Source organism: Taudactylus pleione, unplaced genomic scaffold, assembly GCF_031769625.1.
Source record: "Taudactylus pleione unplaced genomic scaffold, aTauple2 ptg000004l, whole genome shotgun sequence".
Lineage (NCBI taxonomy): Eukaryota > Metazoa > Chordata > Amphibia > Anura > Myobatrachidae > Taudactylus > Taudactylus pleione.
The window spans coordinates 1,550,001-1,573,055 of NW_028284407.1; the positions used below are offsets into that span (position 1 = coordinate 1,550,001).

At 46.4% G+C, this 23,055-nt stretch overlaps 1 protein-coding gene across 2 annotated transcripts in view; it reads left to right on the forward strand.

Annotated features, from left to right (window-relative positions):
- Positions 1 to 23,055, forward strand: part of GAD1 (glutamate decarboxylase 1) — a 167,564-nt gene that overhangs the window by 29,702 nt on the left and 114,807 nt on the right. Inside the window, exon 2 of one of the 2 annotated variants that reach the window (XM_088469590.1) lies at positions 14,648 to 14,733. The exons of the other annotated variant lie outside the window; for it this stretch is intronic. The gene's annotated coding sequence lies outside the window, so the exon portion shown is untranslated. The remainder of the gene's footprint in view (positions 1 to 14,647; positions 14,734 to 23,055) is intronic. 2 annotated transcript variants of the gene reach the window in all.

The window sequence follows — 23,055 nt, forward strand, 5'->3', positions numbered from 1 at the left end:
AAAGAAAGAACGCACTGGAGAGCTCAGCAACACCAAAAGACCCGGAAGACCACGGAAAACAACTGTGGTGGATGACAAAAGAATTATTTCCCTGGTGAAGAAAAACCCCTTCACAACAGTTGGCCAAATCAAGAACACTCTCCAGGAGGTAGATGTATATGTGTCAAAGTCAACAATCAAGAGAAGACATCACAAGAGTGAATATAGAGGGTTCACCACAAGATGCAAACCATTGGTGAGCCACAAAAACAGGAAGACCAGATTAGAGTTTGCCAAACAACATCTAAAAAAGCCATTACAGTTCTGGAACAACATCCTATTGACAGATGAGACAAAGATCAACTTGTACCAGAGTGATGGGAAGAGAAGAGAAGAAAAGGAACTGCTCATGATCCAAAACATACCACCTCATCAGTGGTAGTGTCATGGCGTGGGCATGTATGGCTGCCAATGGAACTGGTTCCCTTGTATTTATTGATGATGTGACTGCTGACAAAAGCAGCAGAATGAATTCTGAAGTGTTTCGGGCAATATTATATGCTCATATTCAGTCAAATGCTTCAGAACTCATTGGACGGTGCTTCACAGTGCAGATGGACAATGACCTGAAGCATACTGCAAAAGCAACCAAAGAGTTTTTTAAGGCTAAAAAGTGGAATGTTATGCAATGGCCAAGTCAATACCCTGACCTGAATCCGATTGAGCATGCATTTCACTTGATGAAGACAAAACTGAAAGGAAAATGCCCCAAGAACAAGCAGGAACTGAAGACATTTGCAGTAGAGGCCTGGCAGAGCATCACCAGGGATGAAACCCAGCGTCTGGTGATGTCTATGCGTTCCAGATAATTGCCCTGCAAAGAATTTGCAACAAAGTATTAAAAAGTGAAAGTTAGATTTAGGATTGTTTAGTTTGTCCCATTACTTTTGGCCCCTTAAAAAGTGGGAGGCACATATAGAAGCCGTTGTAATTCCTACACCGTTCACCTGATTTGGATGTAATTACCCTCAAATTAAATCTGAAAGTCTGCAGTTAAATCACATCTTGTTTGTTTCATTTCAAAGCCATTGTGGTGGTAAATAGAAGACAAAATATGAAAATTCTGTCAATGTCCCAATATTTATGGACCTGACTGTATCTATCTATCTATCTATCTATCTATCTATCTGTCTGTCTATCTATCTATCCATCTATCTATCATCTATCTCATATCTATCTATCTATCTATCTATCTATCTCATATCTATCTATCTATTTATCTATCTCCTATATATCTATCTATCCTATATATATATATATATATATATATATATATATATATATATCTTATATCTTATATCTTATAACTATCTATCTCATATCTATATATCTAATAGGGGTGTGCACCGGACACTTTTCGTGTTTTGGTTTTGGATCTGGATCTTTCTTCGTGTTTTGGATCTGGATTGGTTTTGCCAAAACCACCCTTCCCGTGTTTTGGGTTCTGGGTTTTGTGTTTTGGATCTGTATTTTTTTGAAAAAAAGCATAAAAACAGCTAAAATCACAGAATTTGTGGGTTTTTCTGCTCCTATGCTATTATTAACCTCAATAACCTTAATTTCCACTCATTTCCAGTCTATTCTGAACACCTCACACCTCCCAATAGTGTTTTTATGTCCAAAAGGTTGCACCGAGGTAGCTGGATGACTATGCTAAGCGACACGAGTGGGCAGCACAAACACGTGGCCCATCTAGGAGTGACACTGCAGTGGCAGACAGGATGGCAGTTTGAAAAACTAGGCCCCAAACAGTACATAATGCAAATAAAAAAAGAGGTGCAAGATGGAATTGTCCTTGGGCCCTCCTACCCACCCTTATGTTGTATAAACAGGACATGCACACTTTAGCAAACCAATCATTTCAGCGCCAGGGTCTGCCACACGACTGTGGCTGAAATGACTGGTTCATTTGGGCCCCCACAAAACAAGCTGGCAATTAATCTGTCCCTGCACAAACTGGCTCTATGGAGGCAAGATGACGTCCTCATCCTCCTCATCCACCGATTCCTCACCCTCTTCAGTGTTGTGTACATCCTCATCCTCACAGAGTATTAATTTGTCCTCGCTAGAATCCACCACCACAGGTCCCTCTGTACGTTCTGGAGGCTGGTCACCCACAGCTATACGAGCGTCCAAGAGGACGCTCCATTTTCAGAGAGGAGGGCCCTGATTCAGAGCGAGCGCTCTGGTCAGAGCGTTCAGTTCTGAATCAGGCCCACAGCCCCTATGGACAACAGCAGCACAGCACAACACAGCCAGCCCCTATGGACTTTGGAGGAGTGGACACAGCCCCTATGGACAACAGCAGCACAGCACAACACAGCCAGCCCCTATGGACTTTGGAGGAGTCGACACTGGGCCTGATTCAGAGCCAGACGCTATTTGCGCTCGATCGTTCAGAAAAAGGGGCCGGCTATTTAAATTGAGCGCTCACTCTTTGCGGTCTGTTGACGCCTCTATGTCTGAGCGAGCGAACGAAACATGCGCTCGCTATTTTATAAAGACGCCCCCTGGCCGCTCGCATCCTAAGTCATCTCCGCTATTTATTTGATTAATCGAGTACATCGAAAGGCGTCTGAACTGCTCGCAGTGCTTGTGGTAGGATTTTCCTACCGCAATCATGCGAACAGTTCAGGCTAAGAAACAACCAAGTGACGTGGTCGATGATGCTGCTTTGTTAATTATGCACACCCTTAAAACGCCCGTTTTGACCGTTTGGCACGCCTGCGTTCGGATCTCCACTCCCCGTTTTCAAGCACCTTCCCCTGTTACCACCCACAAACACCTCATCCTGTCACTCAAATTAGCAGGCACTCGCTATTTTGCGAGCGCTCGATTTCCGACCGCAATGACTGGTTGGCCCATGCGCATTACGACCCATACGCATGCGTAGCGAACGAGCGGCCGCTTACGAGTGGCTCTGAATCAGGCCCACAGCCCCTATGGACAACAGCAGCACAGCACAACACAGCCAGCCCCTATGGACTTTGGAGGAGTGGACACAGCCCCTATGGACAACAGCAGCACAGCGCAGCACAGCACAGCACAACACTACACTGCACTACACTACACTACACAGCCCGGCCAGCCCTAACTCCCACCCTCCCTCTTCACTGTCCACAGCCGAGTGAGAAAATGGCGCAGACGCGGGTACCTTATATAGAATCCAAAACCCGCGAGACCCGGAAGGCGGGATGATGACGTTTTGCCTCCATTTCAGATCCGAGTCAGGCGGGAAAAGTCAAGCCTGACTCGGATCGGCCTCGGATCGGGGGGGCTCGGGGGGGGTTCGGATTTCAGAAATCCGAACCCGCTCACCTATAATATCTAATATCTATCTATCTCTTATCTATCTATATCTATCTATCTGTCTCTCATATCTATCTATCTCATATCTATCTATCTATCTATCTATCTATCTATCTATCTATCTATCTATCTATCTATCTCATATATATATATCTATCATCTATCTCATATCTATCTATCTATCTCATATCTATCTATCTATCTATCTATCTATCTATCTATCTATCTATCTATCTATCTATCTATCTATCTATCTAGCTATCTAGCTATCCAGGGTAGAACTATGGGAGATAATGGAGGCGCCTGCAGCCGGGCTCCAGCACTGAAGGGGCACCTCCTCCATTGCCCACAATATATTCATCCCACTTAGGGCTGTAACAATGTACCTGGAGTGTACCATCACGGCCACCCAATACATGGCACCTCTTCTCAGCACCTGAGAAACCACCATACCCTAGTGGAGAGCTCCGTGTCATCAGCTGCCGCCTCCATCTGTTTATAGCCTGTCCCTACTCATTGGTAGTGCTTCTTTTGTCAGTGTGACACGTCCGCCAATCCCTCCTCACCCACAACTCTCTGGGGCCTATTTATGAAGCAGTGAACCAGTGGAGAAGTTGCCCATAGCAACCTATCAGCTTTCAAGTAGCATTTATCAAGTACAGTCTATAAAATAATAGGTAGGAGCTGATTGGTTGCTATGGGCAACTTCTCCACTGGTCCACTTCTCCACACTTTTCACTGCTTGATAAATAGACTCCTCTGTCTCACTCCTCCCTGGCGGGTGTATCTGCATGCGAAATGCTACATTACAGTCACAGTGTCAGTGGCTGTGACGGGGGGGCACCAAATTATAACTTGCCTCCAGGCATCTGGGATGAACTTACGCCAATCAATCAATCAATCTATCTATCTCATATCTCTCTATCTATCTATCTATCCTATATCTATCTATCTATCTATCTATCTATCTATCTATCTATCTCATATCTATCTATCTCATATCTATCTATCTATCTATCTATCTATCTATCTATCTATCTATCTATCTCATATCTATCTATCTACATATCTATCGATCTATCGATCTCATATCTATCTATATACATATCTATCTATTGATCTATCTATCTATCGATCTCATATTTATCTATCTCATATCTATCTCTCTCATATTTATCTATCTATGGGCCTGATTCAGAGCCGGACGCTCTGACCAGAGCGCTCGCTCTGAATCAGGGCCCTCCTCCATTAAAATGGAGCATCCTCCTGGACGCTCGTATAGCTGTGGGTCACCACCCACAGCATATACGAGCGTACAAAAAGATGGTCGCGATGGTGTTGACCATCGCGACCATCGGACTTGCGACGGAGACCCTGCGGTAGGGTCTCCCTGCCACAAGCCGTGGAGTGATTTTGGCTCTATCAGAGCCAAAATCACTCCCACTGACATCACTAGTGATGTCAGTGGAGCCGGCTTCAGACGGTAGGCGTTCCCATGGGAACGCCTCCGTCTGGCAGGCACGCCCCCGGCACGCCCACCAAAGGGGGCGTGCTGTCAATCAACATCGACAGCACGCCCCCTTTGGTGCGAGGCCCTGAGCGACAGCTTGGCTGTCGCAGTCCGGGTCTCGCGCATGCGCACGACGGAGCTCCCTCCGTCGTGCGCATGCGCAGTGGGGAACATCGACCCACTTGCGAGCGTACTGCTGCTTGCGAGTGGGTCTGAATGACCCCCCAATCTACCTACCTATCTATCTATCTATCTCATATCTATCTATCTCATATCTATCGATCTCATATCTATCTATCTATCTATCTCATATCTATCTATCTATCTATCGATCTCATATCTATCTATCTATCTATCTATCTATCTATCTGTCTGTCTTTCTATGTATTCAAATACGTTTAATGTAAGCTTCCTTTTTGTAATCAATGCAGCAAATTCATAAAAAAGTTATTTTCTTTTTAATTTTGTTTTTTTAGATTATTTATTTTGCTGAGGTTTAAGAATCACCTTGGTATCTACTATTTTGCATTGGTTTGATTATTCAGGCTGCTATTGTTAAGTTTTAACTCTGCAGAGTTTCCACAATGTCATGTGACTAACCATGGCAACCACAGTCACTTGGCATGTGATATAGTAAGTAAAGAGAGCTCTGTCTACTTTGTGTACTGTAAAATCCTGCCTATCTCCTTAGCCACCCTCTGCTATCACATGACCTACTGAGAGCTGTGATTCATTGTATGTGGGCCTGGCTCAGAGGTGGGAGCTATTGCCTCCGTGACTGCCTCTTTATGGTAATGCTGCTGTGCGTATTAAGATGCACCATTGGTTGGCATCAGATGCTCCATCGGAGATTGTACCACCCCTATGGCAGGAGCAAATTCTCCGGGTAAACATAGACACTGGACTCAGTGCATCTGCATCTTTGGACGCAGTCGCTCACCACAAGACACCTGTGACGCCCATGTCGGGCTAGCCATAGCCCTGTTAGCTCTCAGAAACGCTCACTGGAATTTCGTGGATATGTGTGCAATTTCAGTCTCTGTCTTTGTGCGGTAGCCATCGGGACGCATGAGCAGTGTAATTCGGGCACGTGCTCAGACTGAGAACATCGGCTGCTTGCATGTGGCATTGACATTACATGCACCTCTGAATCAAGCTCTGTGTGTCTGGCACCCATTTTTTGCACCGTCTAGAGAGATTTTGAAAAGGAGATAATAAAACGCATGCATAAAACTTACTAAAGAAAAAAAACCTATGAGGGATTGTTGCTTTAAATAACAGAAGTCTATATTTTTATAGGTACAAAGAAAAAAACAAAGCACATCCCTCTGAGTTTCCAGTGTTAGGAGAGGATAAGCCAGAGAAATGAACTTCTCAGGAAGTGTTAGTGCATGAAGCTGACATTTAGATACGAGTTCTGGTTTAAAATAAAATCTCCAAAATGTGACTCAGATAAAGCAAGAAATATAAATATAGAACGTGTGCATAATATCATTGGGCCTGATTCAGACTCAGAGTAGTACATTATGCCGATGTTTTTGGAGCTGCGTGATTCTTTGTAACTGTGCGTGCGCAAAACACGGAGGAAAGTGCGCACACGTGAGCTGAAGTTTAAGATGACATCACAAAGTATCTGTAATCGCAACGTCTCGAGAAAATCACTGTGATCCATGGGTGTTCCTGGCTGGAGTCGGGAGGTTGCCGCAAAAAAGATGCTAATCCGTAGGCGTGTTATGGGAGTTCCAAGGGTGGTCTGCAATCGCAGCTGCATTCCCAGTCACAGAAACACAGTCTCAGAGGCAATATTTAGAGAGAGAGATATGTACCTGAATCTGCGCAGTCCAGGACTTACTTGAGGAGTCGATGTACCTCCAATGTTGCGTCGATGCTGTGTGTTCCCAACCCCCGGCAGGTCTACTCACAGTGCAGATAAGGAAAGTGGGTGTAGCAGCATTTGCTCAGTCCATTGCACGCTAGTACAGGCGGGGAGTCTGCTGGCAGGCATTTGCATATTTCCGCATGTGGGGCCTGATTCAGGGGTCTATGCTCACCCGATGGGTAGCCTACATCTCTGATGGTTTAAGATCTGTGCCTGTGCAGGACCCATTCTGCGCCTGTGCAGAACAGGTTGTGTGATTTCGCTCGCAGACCCCCCCCCAGCTGCAGCATGATTGACAGGCTGCGGTGTCTGGGGGATGCAGCAGTGGCGTGGCTGGGAACCGTTCCCGGAAACTGGGGCATGTGAATGGCAGCTATGAATGTAATAGCGTACAACTTTGTACAGGCCCATTGTCACATCACATGCCTGTTCTCTAGGGTTCATATCAGATTGTAACTTCTCCTCCTATTATGTTGCCTTCAACTAAAAGCATATTTTGCACTCCAGCAATACAATATATACCGTCCCCATTTGCCTCCTAGATAACTGTCACCATAGCTCTACCCTGAAGGTGGGAGAGGCTCAGTATTTCCTTAATGAGGGTCCTACATTTGATTTGTGGTTATTGCTCCACCTTCTACTTACTACCAATGTGTTACTACGTCAGTAGATGTCATCCCCTTAGTACCATGAGTTGTGCTGACAACTATGAATAATTATTTGCTTTATCTTGTGTTGTTTTTAAGGCAAATTCAGCTACTGGGTGATACATTTGCTCCTATAAAAAACCTATTGAGTGCCACAGGGGAAATGTAAAATGCCTTGTTATCCAATGTACAGTCCTGGGGAGGGTATGGCCGGGCACACCTCTAAGATGGAGCGTAACAGTGGACAGTGGTCCTGATTCAGAGATGGACGGTATTGCACAACACAAGCGGCTGTTCAATACCATAGAGCTAAAATGCTAATTCTGCAGGAGGCGCTGGAAGACACCTCCTGTCAGCATCTGCGATCCCAGCGCTGCAACTAAGGTCGCAATGTTTCCCGGCATCGGCCAGATGAATAAGCCGCAGGGTGGCCAGCTCCTGGCTGCTTGCGAGGCCAGGAAAAGGATGTAGTTAATAGGCTGTAGTCTATATCCCAACAACTAAAGCCCGACGGGGGGCTTAAGATAGATGTCGAAATACTGTTGCCTATCTAAATCCCGACGCCGGAATACAGAAGGACGCCGGACTGATCGAGCTAAGTCCGAGCGTCTTAGCACTTAGCCGTGGGAGGGCGGAGGTTTAGGGTTAGGCACGCCACGAGGAGGGTTAGGGTTAGGCTAGGGGGAGGGGGGGTTAGGGTTAGGTGCCACTGGGGGGAGGTTAGGGTTAGGCACCCCCCCAGGAGGGTTAGGTTTAGGGTGCGGGAAGGGAGGGTTAAGTTTAGACACCCCCAGGGGGAGGGACTTAGGGTTAGGCACCACACCGGGAGTCTTAGATTTACGAACCACTAAAGGAGGGTTAAGATATGGAGATGAACCGCACTAAAATCCACAATTAGTGGAAATGATTGATCTGTTGGAAGATGGGGCTAGGTGTGGATAAATAGCATAGGTACAGGTGTGGTTACCATAAACATATAACAGTATAGGTATAGTAAACCATAATATATATATATATATATATAATAATGAACAATATAAAAAACAACTGTTGGTAAGTCTCATATTGAAGCGTTACATGTGGAGAGTTCCAAATAGTATAGGTAAATCCAAATGTAGGGATAATTCCTTCAATGATCACATGTATTGATCTGAGTGGGCAACAAAGGTTACTGTCTATGAATAAAGGTGAGTAATAGTACTAAATCCGGATAAATGGCCAGCTAGTTATATTATTACCAGCCTCCAATGGAAAATCACGTCATGATGTGGATCCAACAGATGATATATTCAGCGTGGTGCCCGAGGAGAAATCGGCTGGAGTGGAGATGCAGTTGCTGGTCCGGAAGACAGTGATGGAAGTCCAATGGTAGCCAGTCAATAAGTGGGAACATCCAAAAGCGTTTCGATGTGGAATCACCCACACCTTCTTTATTGCTACTGAAGAAGGTGTGGGTGATTCCACATTGAAACGCGTTTGGCTGCGCGGTTCATCTCCATATCTTATCTTGTTCGTATCCATAGGAGACTGACTACCTCCATCTGAACCAGCAGCTCAGTGACAGCGCCATACTGATTCATTTTTTGTATTTGTAACTAAAGGAAGGTTAGGGTTATGGGGGGAGAGGGGACGGTTAGGGTACTTACCAGCCTAGTCGGGATCTTGTCCTGTTGAGCTTCTGGAGTTGCCAGTGTTTCATACCCATTCCCCATCCATGGCCTCAGCACTCCCAGAAAACAGGGGCAACACAGGCTGTCCCTACGACCGCACCACCCCTAAATGCTTCTGCCTATCAATCAGGCAGAGGCTTGGGGGGACTCTGTGCGAGATGGCAGGACCCGTTCTGCACAATTGGTCCTGCGCATGCTCATAACAGTAAATATCGGAGATGTGCGCTAACCATAGGGTTTGTGTACATAACTGAATCAGGTCCAGTATGTGTAGCCTGTAAGTGCATGCAGTGTTTACCACGAGGCTGAAGATAGCTTCTTATTCAGCTTCCAGCTTCTTATTCAGCTTCCAGCTTCTTATTCAGCTTCCAGCTTCTTATTCAGCTTCCAGCTTCTTATTCAGCACATGTTATATTAAAACATTTTTATCAAATAGAATCAATAAGCTTACATTGAATAAACAAGATTTGGTATCTATTACACAAATTTCAATTGTCCTTTGCTTGGCCCACAAAGCTTTTGGACATGAAATAGGGTGGTAAAGTGGGCACAGGGACCAGATTTTCTATATTTGAATAAGTAGCTGTAGTTGTGCAAGGGTTAACTAGCCTTGGGCAACAAATCTGACACTTGCAATCCACAGAGGGGGGTCACTTACATATGACGCAATTGACCTTGCCCAACTAGTTTTTGTGCATGAAATAGAGTGGTAAAGTGGGCACAGGCACCAATTAATACATTTCAATAAGTAGCTGTAGTTGTGCAAGGGTTAACTAGCCTTGGGCAACAAATTTGAAACTTGGAATCCACAGAGGGGGGTCACTTACATATGACCCACTTGCAATTGTCCTTGCCCAACAAGCTTTTTGGCATGAAATAGGGCGGTAAAGCTGGCACAGGCACCAGATATTGTCATTTTGAATAAGAAGCTGTAATTGTACAGGGGTTTAACCCCATTTATCTAGGGTTGGGTATGGGATCCTGGCAGTCGGGATGGCGATGATCAGAGTACCGTCAGCGGCATCTTGACAGTTATAATCCTGACAAGATAATGTAAGTACCATAACCTATGGTACCTCTCCCCACACCGTAAACCTAACCATCCCCCCTTTTTGCCTAACCCTCCCCCTAGTGCCTAAACCCATCCCCATAAACCTATCCTTGCCCCTGGTGCCTAACCCTAATCCCAAAACTCTCACTATTCCCGGATACTTACCTTTGGGGTTCTTGCAACGGTATATTGATTGGCGGTATACCCAGAGCCGGCCCTAGCAAATTTGGTGCCCTAGGCAAAATTTTGACTTGTGCCCCCTACCTCTACACATATATATACATATACATACATACGTACTGTACATAATAATGCTCCTGTAGTAGTGCCCATATACAGTAGTATACCCCCATAGTAATGCCCTTGTAGTAGTACTCCCATAGTAATGTCCCTGTAGTAGTGCCCATATACAGTAGTAATAGCCCATAGTAATGTCCCTGTAGTAGTGCCCATATACAGTAGTAATAGCCCATAGTAATGCCCCTGTAGTAGTGCACATATACAGTAGTAATACCCCCATAGTAATGCCCCTGTAGTAGTGCCCATATGCAGTAGTAATACCCCCATAGTAATACCCCTGTAGTAGTGCCCATATACAGTAGTAATGTCCCTGTAGTAGTGCCCATATACAGTAGTAATAGCCCATAGTAATGTCCCTGTAGTAGTGCCCATATACAGTAGTAATAGCCCATAGTAATGCCCCTGTAGTAGTGCACATATACAGTAGTAATACCCCCATAGTAATGCCCCTGTAGTAGTGCCCATATGCAGTAGTAATACCCCCATAGTAATACCCCTGTAGTAGTGCCCATATACAGTAGTAATGCCCCTGTAGTAGTGTCCATATACAGTAGTAATACCCCCATAGTAATGCCCCTGTAGTAGTGCCCATATACAGTAGTAATGCCCCTGTAGTAGTGCTCATATACAGTAGTAATGCCTGTAGTAGTGCCCATATACAGTAGTAATATCCCCATAGTAATGCCCCTGTAGTAGTGCCCATATACAGTAGTAATACCCCCATAGTAATGCCCCTGTAGTAGTGTCCATATACAGTAGTAATAGCCCATAGTAATGCCCCTGTAGCAGTGCCCATATACAGTAGTAATACCCCCATAGTAATGCCCCTGTAGTAGTGCCCATATGCAGTAGTAATACCCCCATAGTAATGCCCCTGTAGTAGTGCACATATACAGTAGTAATACCCCCATAGTAATGCCCCTGTAGTAGTGCCCATATGCAGTAGTAATACCCCCATAGTAATGCCCCTGTAGTAGTGCCCATATACAGTAGTAATGCCCCTGTAGTAGTGCCCATATACAGTAGTAATACCCCCATAGTAATGAGGGCTGAAGTGCCGTTCATGCCCATTAAGACCAGCTAAACAAGTAAGTTGTCCCCTCGCGGGCTTGCTACGCTCGCCACAAGGTTATATTCCCCCTCTATGCCCACTTGGATGGTAGGGAATGACACTGGACACTGGGAATGATGCTGGACACTGATAATGATGCTGGGCACTGGCTGGTGACTTCAGGGTCCTCTCCGGGAAGGGGATTTAGACATTACCCAGGGAAAAGGTATATAATTAGGGCTAATTGTAGAAGAAGGTGTGGTATAGATATAATAAAAAGTAAAGGGAGACAGTCAGTGGGAATCTGTATAATTTACTGCTGGCTGCATGGCCGGTGGTTCAAACCCCGACATCGGCTGCCCGACACAGGAGGAAATCCCGATCATCGGAAGGTAAGTATTTGCTAATCTAAACCCCCCCCTAACCCTAGCCCTCCGTTATAGTGCCTAACCCTAACCCCCCCAGTGCCTAACCCTAATCCCCCCTCTAAATGCCTAAACCTAACCCACCCCTTCCCCACCGCCTAAACCTAAGTCCCCCGGGGGGTACCTATCCCTAACCTCCCCCCGGGAGTGCCTAACCCTAACCCTCCCTCGCCCCAGCCTAACCCTAACCCCCCTTCCCCTAGCCTAACCATAACCTCCTGGGGGGGTGCCTAACCCTAAATATCCCCTCGGGAGCCCTAAACCTAACCCCCCCCCCCCTCCATGGCTGTCCGCTGCTGCGCCCGGCATCCCTTCGATCGGGCGCCGGTCTCCCAGCGTAAGTAAAATAACAGGCGTCGGGATTTCGACGCCTGTCATTTAACCCTTGCCGGGATTAAGCAGTCGGGAAGCGGGAGGTTGGCATTGTGTCCGCCGGCTTCCCGACTGCTTCCCAGTCAGAGTGGGGAAAAAGAAAGCATCGTGATTGTAGGTACAAATCATGAGGAGTCAGAGAGACATGAGGGGGGAGGTGATAGAAGAATGCACACTGGGGGAGGGAGGGGAAAGATTTCTACATACAAATAAATTAGCTGCAGCGTGAATGAAACAGGGAGGATGAGAAGAGGTGCTCAAGAGCTGAACAGTCAGGGGGTAGCATAGGCACAGGAAGAGCTGCGCCCCCAGTGAAAGAATGGATGCTAGCAGGGGTGTAACTAGAACTGTTAGGGCCCCATAGCACAATTTTTAAAGCCCCCCACCCCCCAGCTGCTAAAGAGTCACCTCTTTAAACAGCATTCCCTCAGACTTAAGTATACCCCCTGATCAGGCCCACCTCCCAATGTGAGCTCTTCTGAAGTCTGCACTGCTGCAGACTATCACAGCTATGTGTAGGTGCTGAGCGCTCACCTCTCCCTTGGGCATCGGCTTCTGTTTGGCTGCATGAGCTTCTGCAGTCAGAGAAGTGTTGGCTCCTCTAGTCCCGGCCCAGTTCATCTCTCTGATGCTGGGAGGATGGGGCTGCCCGGAGCGGTCCTGCTTCACTCTGTTGCTGGGAGGATAGGGCTGCCCAGAGCAGTCCTTCACTCTGATGCTGGGAGGACGGGGCTGCCCGGAGCAGTCCTTCACTCTGATGCTGGGAGGAGGGGCATGACCGTTGTGTGGCCCATGGTTATCATTCAAAGGGGCATCGTGATTGGGTGCAGGGGGAAAGACGGGCCCTGGGAGGACTGGTTAGGCACCATAGAAGCAGGACCGCAGGCACCCACGATAGAGGGATGCATACGGCTAAGCTATTGTTTAGTCTCCACTCTGCCGGGGACCGATCCCAGGCGGTATATTAAAAAAGTGATTGCTGTCTGAATGATACCCCCATTCAGCGTCTTCTGTCGTAGATAGCACCTGGAGCATGACCTCCACGGCTCTGCCCACGCTACGCCTCTGCCTATAGTGCCGCTTATACAAAAAAAACCCACTTACCTTAATCCCTGCTCCTGCATCCGCCGCCGTCCTGTCCGCCCGGCTGCTCCACGGAACTATGGGAAAGACGTCATGACGTCTCTCCCATAGTGCCCGTGGGGAGAGACGGAATCTAGAGTTCAGGAGAGAACTCCAGCCTCTGGCTACCGCAACGCTGCAGGGAAGGAGCCGGGCGCCTGCTGGTAATAACATCTCAGCGGGCATCCGGCTTGGAGCCCCCCTGCGGCGCCGGGCTGGAGGACACTGGCACCGGGAGCAGAAGCGCACCCAGTGCACATGCTCCTCCAGCCCCTAGCCCCCCCCCCCTTAGTTGCGACCCTGCCAGAATGATCTTCTGTACAGAAGCTCATTCTGACCTGGCCAAACGCTGAGCTGCCAATCAAAGCTGAGCTCCGATCGCGGCAAGCGGGGGAGGGCAGCAGTAGAGCCGTCAGATGCCCATGGGCATTCCAGTCGCCCATAGGCATTTGCTTATAATGCCTAGGCCTAGGGCCGGCTCTGGGTATACCGCACACCAGGATGCCGACTACATCCCCTCATCTATTCTTAGTGAATAACAACCTTTCTGCAGTCTCCAAAATTCATATCTTAAATGTGACCCTTCTATGATCCAAATTTTATGCTAAAGAATCATATACACAACTACAGCTACTTATTCACATATAGAAAATCTGGTCCCTGTGCCCACTTTACCACCCTATATCATGCCCAAAAGCTTTGTGGGCCAAGCAAAGTGCAATTGAAATTTGTGTAATAGATACCATATCTTGTTTATTCAAAGTAAGCTTATTGATTCTATTTGATAAAAATGTTTTAATATAACATGTTCTGAATAAGAAGCTGGAAACTGAATAAGAAGCTGGAGCTCGTATAAGAAGCTAACGTCAGCCTCGTGTATTTACCCTGCATAGAAAATTGTACCCCTAGAAATCTGATAGGATTTTATCCCTGCTGCAAATTCAGCACCCAGACAAAACTGTAAATCAGTCCCTTTGGATTTTGTGATGGTTTTTAATTTATCATGTACTAAATGTTTTGAAACCATAACTAAAATGTTGCCAGTGTACTTATGCATTAAATGGGGATTCCCATAAGAATGATTATTACCAACCTGTTTGCATCATTGATATATTATTTCATGCTGGGATTCATACTACATATTGGTATGTGCATATTAGTGACTTAACTTACGGTGCGGTTTCGTCTGAAGGTTTAGGCTCTCTTCTACCTCCAGTCTCCCTGCCCAAACATGGGAGCATGCAATAACAATAGCTCTCTCTGAATTCTCAGGGCGGGTGAGATGAAACATGGCACAGCCGCCATTGGGCACTGCAGCACAACCAGAGATACCAGAGGAAGTTAGAGACCATTTTAAGGTACTTTTAACTAGCGTTAGAGAACTTTCTTACTATCCTCCTGCTTGTCATTAGTCGCCAGCTTTGACGTGGGTAATCCATAAATTCCTTTATTGTACGCCAACATTTCCAAATCATGTAGCAGGGGTGTTCTAACAGATGAGGGGGCCCGTGTGCAGTGGTTCCCTTCATACCTGTGCTGGCAGCCAGTGTCAGTGTCTACTCAGCAGCACTTCCACATGTGCTACCGGCGGCACCGCCATCTTTCCACAGATGTATTCGGAAAGATGGCGGCTGAGCAGAAGAGTGTGTCTTTGCTGTTGCTCTGCCGGCTCCATCTTTCAAAACACATCACCATAATGGTGGTGCCAGGTGTGCATCACATAGTGCCAGAGCAGGGCGATTATGCACCCTGTGATGGCCCAGCCCCCCAAACATGTGACATCATGATGTCACACCAAGGGGGTGGGGCTGTCGGCATCAGGAAGCGCATCACTGGATGCTCCTGGTGGCTGTACAGGCTGCAGGGTGCGTGCTCCAAGCATCCTATGGACACTCCAGGCAGCTGTGCAGTAGCTCTACAGGCTGCAGGTTGCCGTTCCAGGCACTCTGCAAGCCAAATGCAGATGTCGTGGGGCAGTGATGGTTCTTCCCCCTAGTGCACTTCGCCCCTTGGTGACAGTACCGCTCACACACCTCAAGTCACGGCACAGGCACCGCACGCCCTGTACTCATTATAAATATGACATTGTCATGTAGTCACTGGTGAACTATACCAACTGGCCAGCACAGATAGACATGGTCCACTCACTGTGGAAGCAAAATTTCTTTACAAAGAGAATAACATGGAATTCTATAGCTGGAGAAGAATTATTGGGAGAATGCCACAGTCAAAGTCAAGGCAGATTCAGATACATTGTTAGAAGAGCAGAGTTTGTAGCGTTTTATAGAGGGAATACACTGTAAAGGCCCCTACACACTACACAATGGCCCTGATTCAGACCCACTCGCAAGCGGCTGTCAGCTCGCAAGTGGGTCGATGTTGTGCTCTGCGCATGCGCACGACGGCGGGAGCTCCGTCGTGCGCATGTGCCAGACGCGACGAGCGAAGGACTTTCCTTCGCTCGTTGTGTCTGATCAAAGGGGGCGTGCTGTCGATGTTGATTGACAGCACGCCCCCTTTGGTGGACGTGCCGGGGGCGTGCCTCCCTGACGGGGGCGTTCCCACGGGAACGCCTCCCGTCAGAAGCCGGCCCACTGACATCATTAGTGATGTCAGTGGGAGTGATTTTGGCTCTGATAGAGCCAAAATCACTCCAGGGCTTGTGGTTGAAAACCTCAACCGCAGGCTCCGGCTCGCAGTTTCGATGGTCGCGATGGTCACGACCATCGCGGCCATCAAACTGCACGCTCGTATAGGCTGTGGGTGGTGACCCACAGCTATACGAGCGTCCAGGAGGACGCTCCATTTATATGGAGGGCGGCCCTCATTCAGAGCGTGAATGAGGGCCAATATCTTTTACAATTTGGTTGATTCCGACTCATCTGAACGACAAATCTTTAAAATGTGTAGTGTGTATGCACTACATCGTATAGTGTGCGCTCCCGTGGGGTCATCAGCCTCATCGCCTGATCTTTTGTACATACAGAAAGATCAGACAATGCGACTGACGATCCCATGCACCGCTATGCAGGGGGGTAGGCATATCGGATGGTCGGGCACCAGATCGCCCAGTGTGTACGGATCGCCAGATATGTTGGCCCGTATGTGCTGGGATCGTCAGCGACATCGCTGGGTACACACATCGTTTAGTGTGTACCCAGCTTAAGATGCTGATCTGGGACTTCAAATGCACTTTAGTATATTCACATATCACAAGTAGCTCAAAAACCAAGGGGTTTTCCACATGTAAAGTCTTAAACAGAAACAATTTACAAGAAGTAATGACTGTTCCTGGAGCGTGAAGAAAAATATAATTTATACGTAAGTGGATTAATAAATGAAGAAAAACTCTCACCGCATTTCCTATCCCCTAAACACAGAAGAGATAGGCGCAGGCAGAACTTCACATTCGCCTCTATAATGATCTCCCCGTATGGATTATCTGAGCTTAGGCCTCCAAGGATCATTCTAATGCTTTTTACTCACTGGCTTTCTCTAATAAAGTAGCCAACTGGGATTTCACTTTTAGGATTTTGATAATAGATTTAGAACAGCGAGTCCTGAAATAAAACCATGAATATAACACTTGCCTTTGAAATAGTCACTTCCCGTACAGATAACACAAAATCTCAAACAATAATGCAATAAGTGCCACAAAATGACCCGTTTCATGCCACAAGCAGCTCTAGATATTCTGATGTAATGATTTTATTTGCGGTCTCTAAATTCCTGGGTCACCTGCACACAGCGAAAGTAACAATTTCTTAAGCTGACCATACATGCTACAATTATCGGGGCGATCCGCCTGATATCCAAAGATCACTCCGATAATTGTAGCATGTGTGCGGGTGACCGAGGATTAAATATTGCTCGGACGGGCATGCCGGATTGTCCAGCATGCCCTTCCGATGCAATATTTATGAGTTAAACTGTTGGCCGCATCGGGCAGTGTATGCCCAGCCATGGCCGACAGACAGACATTTCCAGTGCTTATTCCCATGGAAGGAACATGGAAATGTCTCTCCCCCGGGGGGCGGAGCGCAGATGTCGGGACTAATACACTGTGAGAAATCTCAGTGTTTGCCGCGGACATCTGCGGCTGGCAGGCTGCCAGATAAAATGTCTGTCGGTCTGACAGACATTTTATCTGGCCGTGTATGCCCAGCTTTAGGCTGGATCAGTAATCACGAGAGTGCAGCCTATCAATCTACTATGAACCAGCGAAATTACTGGGGAACAATATTCCTAGCCAGTGGCATAAGAAGGGTGGGGCAGGAGGGGCATATGTAGGTGCCATTTTTAAGGTTAAAAAATGACAATCACATTGGTTCCACTTCACATTTACAGCATGTGTCAGTATGTGTGATTATATAGGAGTCAGGTGATGATACACTGCACAGGTGGGCACAAATACCAGCTGAGTTTGTTTGGAAGGGAGAGGGTGGTACAGTGAGTAGCTTCAAGTATGTAGGGTTACATTATGTGTCAGCAGAGGACTGGAAACAGTGAGGCACAGATAAGACACAGGTGAGGCACAGATAAGACACAGGTGAGGCACAGATGAGACACAGGTGAGGCACAGATGAGACTCAGGTGAGGCACAGATAACAGTGGCAAATGCAGGATTTCTAGAAGGGGGCTTTCCAAATTGTAGAGCGAGTGTAGCCAGTGCATGAAGATGACATAATTAGCACTTATCCAGCTTTAAAATGCATCATACAAAGTATATTGTGTTGCATAATTCCAGCATATACAGGACCAGCGATCACAGTAAGTCATTAGATCCGGCAGTAGGTCCAGATGTGGGCACCATTTCAGAGCATTGGAGCAAAGTCCAGGAGTCTGGGGTAGCAGCAGAAGAACTTAGCACTGCCCTGGACATATATGTAAATATCGGTCTCCTTATGTACAGGATAGTGTATTAGATAGTATTAATAATTAACCCTATTGATGGTCTATGTTTTCCACATGTCCTAGTTGGTGCCCAGGTATATTTATTACTGGCTGACACATTTTAAAACATCCACAGGTGTTGCTAATCATTTAATTTGTGATACTGAGAAGAACATGCAGCACTAGTAACATTGTATTACAGTCAGGTGCATAAATATTAGGACATTGACAGAATTTTCATATTTTGGCCTCTATTCACCACCACAATGGCTTTGAAATGAAACAAACAAGATGCGCTTTAACTGCAGACTTTCAGATTTAATTTGAGGGTAAATACATCCAAATCAGGTGAACGGTGTAGGAATTACAACGGTTTCTATATGTGCCTCCCACTTTTTAAGGGGCCAAAAGTAATGGGACTATCAACTCAAAAGCTATTTCATGGACAGGGGTGGGCTATTCCCTCATTCTTTCATTATCAATTAAGCAGGTGAAAGGTCTGGAGTTGATTCTAGGTGTGACATTTGGAATCAGTTGCTGTCGACTATCAATATGAGATCCAAAGAGCTCTCACTATCAGTGAAGCAAGCCATCATTAGGCTGAAAAATCAAAACAAACCCATCAGAGAGATAGCAAAAACATTAGGTGTGGCCAAATCAACTGTTTGGAACATTCTTAAAAAGAAAGAACGCATCGGAGAGCTCAGCAACACCAAAAGACCCGGAAGACCACGGAAAACAACTGTGGTGGATGACAGAAGAATTATTTCCCTGGTGAAGAAAAACCCCTTCACAACAGTTGGCCAAATCAAGAACACTCTCCAGGAGGTAGGTGTATATGTGTCAAAGTCAACAATCAAGAGAAGACTTCACAAGAGTGAATATAGAGGGTTCACCACAAGATGTAAACCATTGGTGAGCCTCAAAAACAGGAAGACCAGATTAGAGTTTGCCAAACAACATCTAAAAAAGCCATTACTGTTCTGGAACAACATCCTATGGACAGATGAGACAAAGATCAACTTGTACCAGAGTGATGGGAAGAGAAGAGTATGGAGAAGGAAAGGAACTGCTCATGATCCAAAACATACCACCTCATCAGTGAAGCATGGTGGTGGTGGTAGTGTCATGGCATGGGCATGTATGGCTGCCAATGGAACTGGTTCCCTTGTATTTATTGATGATGTAACTGCTGACAAAAGCAGCAGAATGAATTCTGAAGTGTTTGGGGAATATTATATGCTCATATTCAGTGAAATGCTTCAGAACTCATTGGACGGTGCTTCACAGTGCAGATGGACAATGACCTGAAGCATACTGCAAAAGAAACCAAACAGTTTTTTAAGGCTAAAAAGTGGAATGTTATGCAATGGCCAAGTCAATCCCCTGACCTGAATCCAATTGAGCATGCATTTCACTTTATGAAGACAAAACTGAAGGGAAAATGCCCCAAGATCAAGAAGGAACTGAAGACATTTGCAGTAGAGACCTGGCAGAGCATCACCAGGGATGAAACCCAGCGTCTGGTGATGTCTATGCGTTCCAGACTTCAGGCTGTAATTGCCTGCAAAGGATTTGCAACAAAGTATTAAAAAGTGAAAGTTAAATTTAGGATTGTTTAGTTTGTCCCATTACTTTTGGCCCCTTAAAAAGTGGGAGGCACATATAGAAACCGTTGTAATTCCTACACCGTTCACCTGATTTGGATGTAATTACTCTCAAATTAAATCTGAAAGTCTGCAGTTAAAGCACCTCTTGTTTGTTTCATTTCAAAGCTATTGTGGTGGTGGATAGAGGACAAAATATGAAAATTCTGTCAATGTCCCAATATTTATGCACCTGACTGTATATTACTATTTCTATTATGGTCATGGTGTGTGCTGTGGAGGGGGGTTTCCAGGCAGATGGAAACCCCCCCTGCGTTTGCCTATGGATAAGACACAGGTGAGGCACAGAAGTGGTGACAGAGGCTTTGGGAGCATTGGAAGATCTTGGAGTTGAGCTTTGGGAATAAGGACTAAGACAAGGATTTCTATTCAGGTGATGTCACAATTAAGGGGTGCCTGTCGTTTGCCCTAGTTCTGTGTCGGATTTTGTTGAAGTACATTCCCCAGCATTGTACGTGTGCGTGCTACTCATCGCTGTTGTATTGATGTCTTGCCTTGCTCTCGCATTTACCTCATTTGTGTTTCCAATTATTCCAATGTCAGTTTTTGCCGCGGCTCAGCATAAGACAGACAGAATTCAGACAGGAGCGTAAAGAACTTTTTCAAGGTTCGCTATTTCTCCGTTGCCCTGGGCGCCGCTGTTCCGAGTGCATTGATAGGTGTTTTCCTTGTGACTGTTAGCTACTAAACAGCTTCCTCCATTGTGTGCAGCCCAAGCAGTAGTAATCCTATCATACCTATATGTATAGCATAGATTTAGTAGAAAAAATCCAAATAGCAACAGATCTTTTTTATACTTAGAAAACCTAATTGATCACCAGCGTGCAATATTATTCTTTCACTTCAGTTCAGTAACTGTCATGGAGAGAAAAAGGGATTGAAATATATTAATCTGAAGTATCTTTTACCATTTGTTTTTCTCAGTACAATTCAAATTATTTTTAATACCATTAAAATAATGTTATTTTCATGCATATTAATTAGTAAAACAAAAAAAAACCTGGTCAAGTGGATGAGCAACCATATGGCAGTGCCAACAGAGCAACCATATGGTAGTGACCACTCATGGCCATAAAGGCAACTGTGCAGATAAATACGGGTTTCTGAGACTACAATTTGTTTTCACAAAATAAAATTCTCCTTCCTCCCATGTTGGCCAGTACTCTCATTCACTCCAGCTGTATGACCACAGGAACCACTTCCTTTAGGTCCCGATAGTTCTGGGGCAGAACCAGACTGGCAGGAGCAAATCTATAATGGGTGCAGGGTGTGCGGGGAACATGGGCCCCTGGGTCCAGGGGGGCCCCGCACCGCACATCCTGCACATATAATATTACTTACCTCTCCGGAGTCCCACGTTGGTGCAGCGGACCGGCGCTGTAAAATGACTGGAAAATGGCCGCGGTGGCCATTTTCCATCGTTTGCACATGCGCAGTACAAGGAAAATGGCCACCGCGGCCATTTTCCCGGTGACCTGTGCATACACTATAGACTCTGGGCACACTCTAGTGTGCCGGGCTGCCGGGCGGAGAGGAGGGGGCCCGTGTCGGAGACTGCACACGGACCCACTCCTCTCTAGAAACGAGTGGGCCCCTGCAGACTGGCCATCTGGCTCTTCTGGCAATTGCCAGAAGGGCTGATGGCCTGGTGTGCCGGACTGGCCTGAAAGTCTGGCCCCGCAGCGCCGCCTCCCGGCACATTGCTCTGCCAGCATGCACAGATGGTGGTGTGCTGTGAGGTCACACCCTTTGACTTGCGGAATGCCCCTGTGAGATATGACCACGCCCCTTTTCCATTCCGCAGCCCCAGTCCATCCCTGTTCTGGAGTTTATCACCTCTGCAAATAATGGGAGCTATTCATTACATCTTGGAGACAGAGACAACATGTACAGAAAGATAAAGGGCCTGATTTTCTAATGCATTCGCAGCTGCGATCCCGCATGTAGCTGTTGTGCGATAAAACGCTAATGCTGTACCTGGACAGGCTATGACATGCCACAAAAACAACAAGGACACGTCTGAGTTTTTTGCCACCCCTCCCGTTACTTCCCCAAACGGTCCCTGACTGTCAATCACTTTGCAAAGCATTTCTCACAGCAAGTGGCATCACAAAGGGACCTTGGCACGTGCCCAGTGTGACCAATAACCGCTGAATTGCATAAATATCAGAATAGCGCACATCTCTGAATCAGGCCCAAAGTACCAACCAATCAGCATCTCTAATTTTTCAAACATAGCCAGTAAAATAACAGTTAGGAGCTGATTGGTCGGTACTTTATCTCTCCACTTTAATTTTCTCCAAGGTTTGATACATCTCCCCCTATATAATTAAGATGAATATTCTAAATAGTAAGATGACATTATAACTAGTAATAAATCATGATGGGGACGATAACATACATGCTGAACTCTCCCGGGAATCCCGGGAGGCTCACGATTTTTCGGGTAACCCCCCGCACCCTTGAAGGAGTAGGCATATCTCCCGCATCCCGCTCACTTCTTAGTGAAGTGGGCAGGATGGGGACAGTTTACCTTGAATTTTCAGGTCCGTAGGGAAGGGGCAGGGCTAAATGACACAATTCGCGTCATTTAGCCCTTCCCCCTCCTAACGGACCCGCAAATCGTGGGGGTTTTCTGTAAAGGGGCAGGCCTAATGCTGTCTATCGTCTGGCCCTGCCCCCCAAAGAGGAGAGCAGCAGGTCCCCTCCTACTGCTCCCGGAAATCTCCCCAATAATGTCGGCAAGTATGGACCATAGTGCTCTAAAGTCCATCTAGCCAATATTATATGAGACCAGCAAAGTGCCCCTGGAAACTGTTTTACCATGTTGGAACTATAGATGAGGCCAAGATGAGTCCTGTTGCAATTTTTTCTTCGAGGGCCTGAGGGGGATATTTACTAAAGTGAGAGTTTTTAGAAGTGGAGATGTTGCCCATAGCAACCAATCAGATTCTAGCTATTATCTTCTAGAAGGTGTTAGATAAATGTTAGGTAGAATCTAGAATCTAGAACTAAAAACCCTTGCACTTTAGTACATAAACCCCATAGTAGTCTGAGTAAATCTGTGGCAGTCACACATTAAAGGATATGTCCCTCGTTACATAAATGCAGGCAGACTCA